Below are 9804 nucleotides of genomic sequence, written 5' to 3'. Positions count from 1 at the left end.
GCTTTCTCTAGTTACGGCGAGCAGGGGTTACTCTTCACTGCAGTGTGCGGACTTATTGAGGTGGCTTCTCTTGCTGCGGAGCACGGGCTCTAGGCACATGGGATTGGTAGTTGTGGCACACGGGCTCAGTAGTTGTGGCACACAGGCTCAGTAGTTGTGGTGCATGGGCTTAGTTGCTCCACGGCATGTGGGATCCTCCTGGACCAGGGCTCGAACCTGTGTCCCCTGCATTGGCAGGCGGATTCTTAACTACTGAGCCACCATGGAAGTCCTGTATAGGAAAGTTAAAAAAATATTTCCTAGAAACCACCAGACTCGTTGGCCAGTGTCACATTGACACTTAGATTTGTAAAGGAGGATGGGTTTGGGTTTGGGAATGGGTTTATTACAACTGGTCCAGACCTCCATGCTTCATCCCTTCGGGTTAAAAGAGGGGTCCCTGTTCCCTAAGATCAAGGATTCTCCACCCTACCTGAACAAAAGAGCAGTCTCTTAATGGGAAAGAAGTGGGGATAGTGGGCAATGAACAATGGGCCACGGCTGCTGGTGATTGTGTCTCTTAGCTTTAAGGCCACCACACCAGTCCCAGCAGTTTCTAACAGTACATGGGATGCCTATCACCCAACAACCTTGACTGACTAGCAGTGGCACCCTGGAAATGCTGTGTTGGGAAGTACCTACCAATGAAGTACTTGTAGGACCTCAGGAAAGAAGAGCTGTACTTTACAGCACTGGCTATGACCCAAATAGCTAAGGAGGTAGCAAGCAGCGTGATATCTGTACTGCAGATCTTTTCTTGTAGCCGGAAAGCCCCAGCAGCCTGTGATGGCAATTCCTGTTTTCTTCCCTCTAGAAGATCAGTCCCAACTGCATTATCCCTGCTTCTGCTTCCTCTGGGTCTGAATGTCATCTGCCCACATTGAGGAGGAAAGGAGGAAGCCCAGGAGAGGCGTATGTAGGAGGAATTCCACATTCCTCCTGACATATGATTGAAGAACGGGTAAAGTGAGTCTTATGCTGTCCTTACCGAGTTCTAAGTATGAGGGACTGTACTGAACACGCAAGCCCAGAATAAGCACTGGAGATAAACCGGCTTGCAAACTTTGTATCTGAAAAATCGCCTCAAATCTGAAATCACCAGTATTTCTACACCATTTTTAGTATCTATTTTTATGAACCAGTTTTCAAAAACAGCATCAGCAACAGGTCTAGAGCGTTCATTTCCAAACCTGAATATTTTTAAGCAAACATTTCATCTTAGCTAGATGAGTTCAGGAAAAACATTTCATTTATTAAAAGGGCTGCATTACAAAGGTTTGCCCCAAGAGAACACAAGCTCCTCGAGAGCAGGGATTTGGGGCTGGTTTGCTCAGTGTCCCCAGCATCTACCCCAGGTGTCCTTCCATCAAAGCATTCAATAAATATTTGTTGAATTAATGCCACTGGATAACTGTCCTTCTTGTGCTGTATGATATGAACTGCATGACTTTCTCCCTGAGGATTAAGATATTGATGGAGCATCCTTCAAGATCAATGGCATGCCCTAGATGAAAGATAGGGATGTGTAGGAGGAAATCTTGCCAGTCAAAGCTATCTACCTATTCAGTCTTAAGTGGAAACTCAAAAGACATGCACCACGGAAGCTAGTTGTAGGCCCAAAGTTACAGCTCTCCTTAAAAGGAACTGTGTCATGCCAGGAAGTCACTTAACAATCATAGCAGACACGTATATAAGTGTCAGGCCCTATTCCAAGGGCTTTATATAGATTACCTCACTTAATCTTCACAACAAGGCTATAAATCAGATTCTGTTACCATCGTGTCCCTCTAACCAATGAGCAAACTGAGGCACTGAGTTAAATCACTAACCCAGTGTCACATACAGAGCATCAGAACTAAAATCTGAACCTGGCACTCTGGCTTAAGTATCCATGTGATTAACATCTGCATTGTGTGGCCACCTTGGCCTCCCAGGACCTCTGGGATTTCAGTTTCCTCACTGTCTGGGGGTCGGGGGCAGACAGTGAGGAATGATGGATACATCAGGAGGCTATCAAACCTTCTCAGCTGCTTGATTGCTTTTTGAAAAGAAATCTTACTTGCCTAGTCAAATTCATAGAAACAATGTAGGATGGTGGTTACCAAGGGCTGGAGGGAGGTGAAAAGGGGAAATTCTTATTTAAAAAGACTAGAGTTGCAGTTTGCCAGAGGAAAAAGTCTGGAGATCTATTTAACAATGAGTATACTTAACACTACTGAGCTATACACTTAAAAACAGTTAACAAAATTTTCCAACTTATGTGTTTAACCACAGGAAGGGAGGAAAGGAGGAAAGGACCGATGAAAGGACTCTTACCTGGCAGCTCAAGAAGTAAAACACAGGAAGAACTGCTGAATCAGTGGGAAAAGGAGCCCAAGGTCCCAGCCTCTTGGCTTCTTTCCCCAGATACTCCCACCAGAACATCCCCTCGGGGAGATCATCAAAGCAAAGGTTTAAAACCACTAAACAGGACAACTTCTCAATTCTCTTTAAGACAATTTCAAAAGCCTCGGGTCAAATCACACTCTCAAAAGTCTCCAGCTGAAAAACCCTCCTGGCCCCTCAAGGCCGAATCAGTTCACACTCACCACCACGGTCCTTGAGATCGTCCACAATGTAGCCCCAGTGTAAGTGTCCAAGCTTACAGAGCACCGCCGGCCCCCTGTACTCAGAGTTACTCATCACGACGGTCTCTCGAGCCTCTGTGTGTTGCCTATTTCATCCTTGTTTGTGAAGTGAGAGCTGTGTGCGCACCCGCCACCCCAGCTCAGAAGGCTGTTTCTACTCCCACCTTAGTTATGGGTGAGGCGCTATATCTATGCCACTGTCACCTGCACAAGGTGCCCAATTCCCCCACCTTGTCTGTTCTGGGGGCTTAACAAGTATCTAGGACTCTCAGATGGAAGGGTGGAGAGGGAGTAATTCAGAAGAGACTTAGGCACAGGGGAGCATGATGATACCCCATCCCTCCCTATCCCTCAACCAGGGTGCTGAGCCATGGTTCATGATCAGGGAGAGAATGAATGCTGGGAAAGCAGCCAACGCCATAACCAGCTTGTAGCAATGAGGGCCAGAGAACTGAGACTAAGGTACGTTGGGGCCATTGGTGCATATTGTTCAGTTAAAAAAAAGAAAAAAAAACAGGAATGCTAACTAAAGGACAGAATGATTATTATCTTTGACTGTAAACCTCTCTCTGCATCATCCTTGGGTCCTAAAGTGACCTATTTCCATCACATGCACATTCCACCAGCAGCTGAAACTCACCTCAGCACCCATGTTATATTCTGACCCAGTTTACATAGAGCTGACTGAAAGGCAAAGAGTAAGAAAACGAGGCATTTGAAAGGGAAATCCATGCTTCCTAGTTTAGAGCTGCACAAACTCCTTTGCCCACCACAGGAAGGGATTAGGCTACTCAATCCAAGTAACCCATTTCTCTTTGTTTGGGAACATGGTGATTCTATTCAGAGGGCATAAATAAGATAAAGGGCCCACGCAGACTAGATTTTTCATTTGGCAAGCAGAATAAAAATCGGAACCTATACCCGTGGGAAAATAATCAGTTTTTCATAGACTTGTTATAGGCTTCACAAAATCTACTGCACACATATTTTTAAAAGAGGGTGGATTTTTAATGATACTTAAAATATATGGCATGGCAAGAATTATTTAAAATGTGTTTCTGAGGCCTGAAGTTTGGTACTGCCTGCTAAAATATAGATGATTTGGATAAGGCTGTCTTCTCGGTATAAACGTGAGACCCAAGCTCATCTTATCATAAAGATAATAGGAAGGTTGGTGTTCAGGCAGTTAAGTAACTGGTATAAATCCTCCCAAGATATTAGACCCTCTGAACACGCAAGAGCCAGTGGTTGTCCATTGGCCTGTGTGCATTAAATAACTCCTCTTAACCCAGAGGTCAGCAATCCACTGTTCACATAAAATCAACACAAAGCAGAGCAAGAGGAAGCAGAGCTGAATCCAATAGATATATGACCACGACTCACGCAACAAGTGTTTTCTGAGCAGCACACCAGGCCTGGGAAAGTGGACACGTGATCCACGTGGTCTGGATGCCCAGTCTCGATCCAAGCAGATTGGCTCCGTTTTTATGAGCCATCAGCTTGACTGTCCACATTGGTGGACATGCTTTTTGCAGGAACACATCTCTGTTCTAAGCGGAAGAGTATGCACCTACATCTGTGACCAGCCCTGTATGAGCGTGTGTATGTGCGTGTGTGCATGCGTGCGTATGCGTGACTGACTGACTGAATGAAAGATTTTTTAAATTTCTACATAAAGCAGATCTAATATACGAAGATTTCCATTTACAAAAAGGCTTTCATTTTTTTATCATGCAGCAAGTCACTGAAATATCACACTATTTTGTGTCCAGCATCTCCCTTCAAGGAACTATGAAAACATGAAGCATCACTGATGTCAGAAGTCACAGTCTAGATGAGAAGACATGTGACAGACCCTAAACAGAGACCACAGCAAATGTCTGACACCAGGTGTAAAAGCTTCAGGAGTTCACAAAATCCAAAGTCACTAAAAGCCCAAGTTGCTGAGAGGACTTGGAACAGTGGGTGTTAAGAAGGGCAGGAAAGATGGTAGGTTTTAGATTACTAAAGGGGCGGAGGTGGCATTTCACGGAGGTACAAAAAGCAGAAGCAATGACTTAGAAGCAAAAAGAAGCCTTCTGTTTGCCAATAGCAGTGACAGCACCTGCCCTGATCAGAGCCACAGGAAACAGGGCTCATTATAGGGTGGGGACTCGTTATGAAGGGGTAACAAGCTGCCCAGAGAAGTTGATTTGTTACATTAGGGAGTCATTCTAGAATCCTGAATAGGATCAACCGGGTGTTCCTTCCGTTTGGCGAGAACTCACCCCAGGATTCCTTTAAAGAGCACGCTCCCCTTGACATTGAGTTAATGATTTCATTTGCACTTAACTTTCCAATATCCCATCTCAGTGATTCCCAACTTATGGACCACAGAGTTATGGCAGAGGTCACTGAAGTCAGATAAGCACTGCCCAGAAACGACTTGCTCCTGACATATCGCCGCTGTCTCGTTCTAATATCTAATATCTAATATCTAATATGTGAGCCATAAAACGCAAATTCACTCCAAAGCAACAGTCACCTGAGTTGCCCCAGGCGTCAGCCTATGGCTACACATGGAGTCACTTTAACAGTAGCCCAAATGTCACTAGCTCCCATCTCCCTGTTGTTCATGCAGGACTTCAGCCTCCAGTAAAATGCCCCTCAAGCATTCCTAGGAGTTCCTAGGGATTTGGTGCCTGAGCCTGCAAAAAAGGCCGTCGTCCTCTCAGCGGCCACTGGGCGGCGCTGGGTCCACACATCTCCCTCTCCTGCGCCTTCAAGCACCCCGAGGCTTCCACAGGCCAAACTGCAGGATGATTCATATGGAGTGGGGAAAACATCTCATTCCTCTTGGGAGCTACCATTCCCAAAGCAGTCACACTGGTGCCATACACGATATCTTACCGAGGGTATTTTAGAAAAACAACTCTTACAGTTGTTACTTACAGCCCTAAAACTGTAAATGAAAACTGTATGTGAAGGTGAATCTAGCGCAGGATGGACAGGAAGAAAAATACCAGGGACAGAGCCCATGCCATGCTCACAATCAACCTTCCCATCATGTGCTATCAAAATGCACATCATCCTGTTTGACCCAGCAAATTAAACTTTTAAGCGCACAAGGAAAAGTGTAGGAGGATTTTCAATGCAGATTATTTGCAAGAGTGAAAAAGGAGAAACACACATCTCCTAGTACAGAAGGGGTTACATTATGACACACTGGGTAGAACACAGGCAGCTGTTAAATACAATGACGTCGGCTTGGAAGTACCACTGGAGATCTGTGCGATGCATCGTGAGGTGACACAATGGCAGTTAGAACAGGGCTCCACAGCCTGCTGGGAGCCGGGGTGAGCGGCGGGCAGGCCAGCGAAGCTTCATCTGCCACTCCCCATCGCTTGCATGACCGCCTGAGCCCCCCGCCCCCTCCCCGGGGAACCACTGTCTTCCACAAAACCGGTCCCTGCTGCCGAACAGGTGGGGGGCCGCTGAGTTAGAAGACATTAGGGACAGCGTGGGCGCATTTCAAGAGTGTGGAGGAGGGGCCAGGGAGAGGTACGTATGGATATTATATGTCAGGAACAAAACCTATGGAGCTATTGACAACCTTTCTCCCTCATACCCATGCCTGAAGGGGAGTCTTTTTTTTACCACCCAGATCCTTTATGGAACTGATCTGGGAGACAGTAAGAGAGATAAAGAGTCCTCAAATGGCCACATTTGTCTTCATGAGAAGAGATGAAAGAGGAAGTACTGGATGAGAGGCAGGCAGCCAGCCAGCCAGCCAGGAGATGGAAGAAAAGAGGTACCTGGAGTTTTTAAAGACGGGGGAGGGGGAGGTCCTGGAGCAGCTACTGAAGACTTGGTGTGCGGGAGAGAAGGCTGGGTGACATACGTTCCACGTGTTTTGCCGTGTCATGTGCTGTGTGACCCCTCCACAGAGTCTACAAATACACCCATTAAAAGATCTAGAACACGCATGAGGCTTTGAGGTCAGACGGTGTTTCTTCCCCATGTTTCTGTGCTGCCCATGAGGTGAGAACAAAAGCTAGTTTAAGGTCGTACATGTATGAAAAACGCCAGGAAAGACACCCCAGAAATTGTCCCAGCGGTAACATCTGTCAAGGTTAATTAGGTCCTGGTGGACTTGTTGACTTTGTTGTGGGCTTGTTGACTTTGTTACAACAAAAGTGTATCACATGTATAATTTTCATGGGCATATAGTTTACTTTCACTCAGGACAGGGATGTGGGTGAGGCAAGCAGGGTGACTACAGTGCAAAATTTAAGGAGACACTGACTCTCAGCGTCTGGCTGGTTCAGAGCCACATGTAAACACCCCCGTGAGGGAGCGCCTCCTTCACTTAGCGCCCTACCCACCCTGATGGCCTCACCCCATCCTGGCTCTGCTTGCCTTGTTTATCACAGTTCTGAATCTCATTGAAATTCAAACTGGGATGCTATCTGCCACACACACTGTATACAGAGTACACTGCCATTCTGAAAGCACTTTCGAATATGTATTTCACTGTCTCTTCATGACAATCTCAGAGGGAAATGAGACTAGTATTATAATTTCCATTCTACAGATGGAGACCAGAAAGGTTAAAAGACCTGTCCAAGATCACACTGCTAAGTGACAGCAAACTCAGTTCAGCTGACTCTAATGATTACCATCCCCAATTATTTCCATTATACCACCCACATACAAAACAAAGCAAACAAAAATTATCACTCATACCTATCAGGAAAACAATGAATCTCTGAGGTGAACCTAGCCCAGAGATTCATGCCTCCCATCAAATAAGGCCCGGCAGCTCCCATCTGCCCCCTTGGCAACCACGGAGGCAAAGCCCACAGAAGATATAGGAAGCCTCTAGCCAAGATGGCGCCCCATTAGGAGCAGCTCCTCTGAATTCTCTATTAGCAGCAGGTTTTCAGGTTGAGCACCAGGCCTTCATGAGGGCCTCCAGGCAGGTCTGTTGCTGCTTGTTGGCACCAGGTGTGAGCCATGGGAACTCTGGGAGCTTGGCGGGGCGTGGGGTGTGGTGGGGAGCATCTGCACAGGAGACATGAGCCTAAGAGAAACTCTCAGCATTGGACATCCCAAAAGGGGTCCATGCAGCTACTGGTGGTCGGCCCCTCCGGGTTTCCACCTTGAGGTGAGCAGAAAGGAATAACACGGCATCACTAGCCACCAGCCTGGAGCTCAACCAGCTGGCCTGGCAACCTAGAAATTTGCTTAGGGAGTTAATCCGGAGTTAATCCAGGCAGACCCTGAACTACCCTGTTCATCCAGCTGTGTTTCAGGGCACAGCACGATTCCAACACTGCATGTAATAAAAATGAAGAATACCCTTCCCCCGCCCTCTGCAGATTCGTTTTTCTCGGGTCCCACTGGTACTTTCTTTTAAAACTAAGTTTAAAAATAAAGAAATCAACAAAGCACACTCGCTTGCCAATTGTGCTTTTTTCCTTCCTTCACAAACCTAATTCATACCTGGCAGAATTCACCCTGTTTTTGTTTACCTGTTCCTCTAAGAATATGAATCCATTTCCCTCTAGCCTGGGTTTTAAGTACACTGTTTAGTCAAGCCTTTACTTCTCTCTTCTGTTAAAAAGAGGCAAACATACAGCAAACTCAAGTTCTATATTTGTGAAAACGTTAAGAGGAAACTACCCTAGGATGTTTACACAAGCTGTGTAAAGTGGCTTTAAAGAGGCTCTAGTATTCCAGTATTACCCATACTATATTCGAATTAATACTTCCCAGAAAAAGTAAACTTTAAGTAAGATCAAGTCAGGATCAACTGCACACCCACCTGAGTAGCTGAACAAAATGAATGGAGCAATTCTTTGGTCATCGGACTAAAAGATTCAAGATTGATTTTTTTCTCCCTTTTATTAAAATATGAAACTCCCTGGTAACCTGAAGTATTATTGGGTCCTGTATCTTGCAAGGATTTATGGGCAATTTATCTAAAAACTGTCTTTCAACAGCTACACGAATGGCTGAAATTGCTTGATCTCATCAGGCAAAGAGTTTTTAAAAATATTAACCTCAGAAACAGAATATATATATATATATATGTCTCGTGCTAAGTACCAGAGTTTTCAATCATGAAATTAAATATTCCTTTGCAAACTCAGTATATCCCAAAACAGCCAATGATAACCTCTTGCAATACTCAGCGTCCTGTGGAGAATTGAGTTTCTAAAGGGCCTTATACTGTCCTGAACGTAATGGGAGATTCCTTTAAGGGAGTTTTTCCTTCTGAGGAAAACAGCTCTACACTGTGGACTACTGAGAAGCCCTGCTGGGCCTGTCTTGTTTAGGAGATATCTCCACAGTGGGGTCTTCTGTGTTTACATGGCGCTGCTCCTCTTAGTGAGGGTGACCACTACCGAGCATTGTATTAGGCTCTCAATGTATACACACACACTGCCAACTGGGCACGGCACCGTTATTCTCATTTCTCAGCAGAGGAAACAGGGTTAAAAGTCACTTACCTGAGGTGGCGAAGCTCAGGGAGAGGCAGAGCTGGGATGCAGTCCAAGCAGTGAAACCGCGAGGCCTGTGCTCTCCAAGGCAAACTCCCCCCAACCCTACCCCCACTGCCTCTTTTAAAACCTCCTCCTTACCTGGTAGGCAGGCACACCTGAGACCAGTAGTTCCCTGGGGATAAGAGTCACCTGGGAAGCTTGTTCACTCTACCTTCCCAAAGCCCCTACCCTGGAGATTCTGACTCAGGGGTTCCAAACTGGACCCAGAAATTGTCTTTCTAACCAATGATCCAGGTGATTCTTATCATTAGAGGACTGTGGGAATGGTCTTAGATCAGGGGTGGCCGGGGCCAGGGAGTATTTTTGGCTTTGTGGACTATTAGGTCTCTGTCACAACCACCCAACGCAAAAGGAGCCAGAGAAAATTCATGAATGAACTGGCCTGGCTGTGGTCCAATAATTTATTTACAAAAACAGGCGGCTGGCTACAGTTTGCTGACCCTTGTCTTAGACCATTCATCATACCATTCAAAAAGAGACATTAATGCCTGCTATTTGTCACCTCACTAAGGCTATGTCTCAATCAGGCAATTGACCCAATGAAAATCTTCCCAACACCATGAAACGTCACTCTCATCAAGAGGATAAAG

Source organism: Delphinapterus leucas, chromosome 9 (genome assembly GCF_059928025.1).
Source record: "Delphinapterus leucas isolate spDelLeu-1000000601 "Yukka" chromosome 9, BTC_Dleu_Yukka2, whole genome shotgun sequence".
In the NCBI taxonomy this organism is placed as follows: domain Eukaryota; kingdom Metazoa; phylum Chordata; class Mammalia; order Artiodactyla; family Monodontidae; genus Delphinapterus; species Delphinapterus leucas.
Note: the sequence above shows the minus strand (reverse complement) of the source record.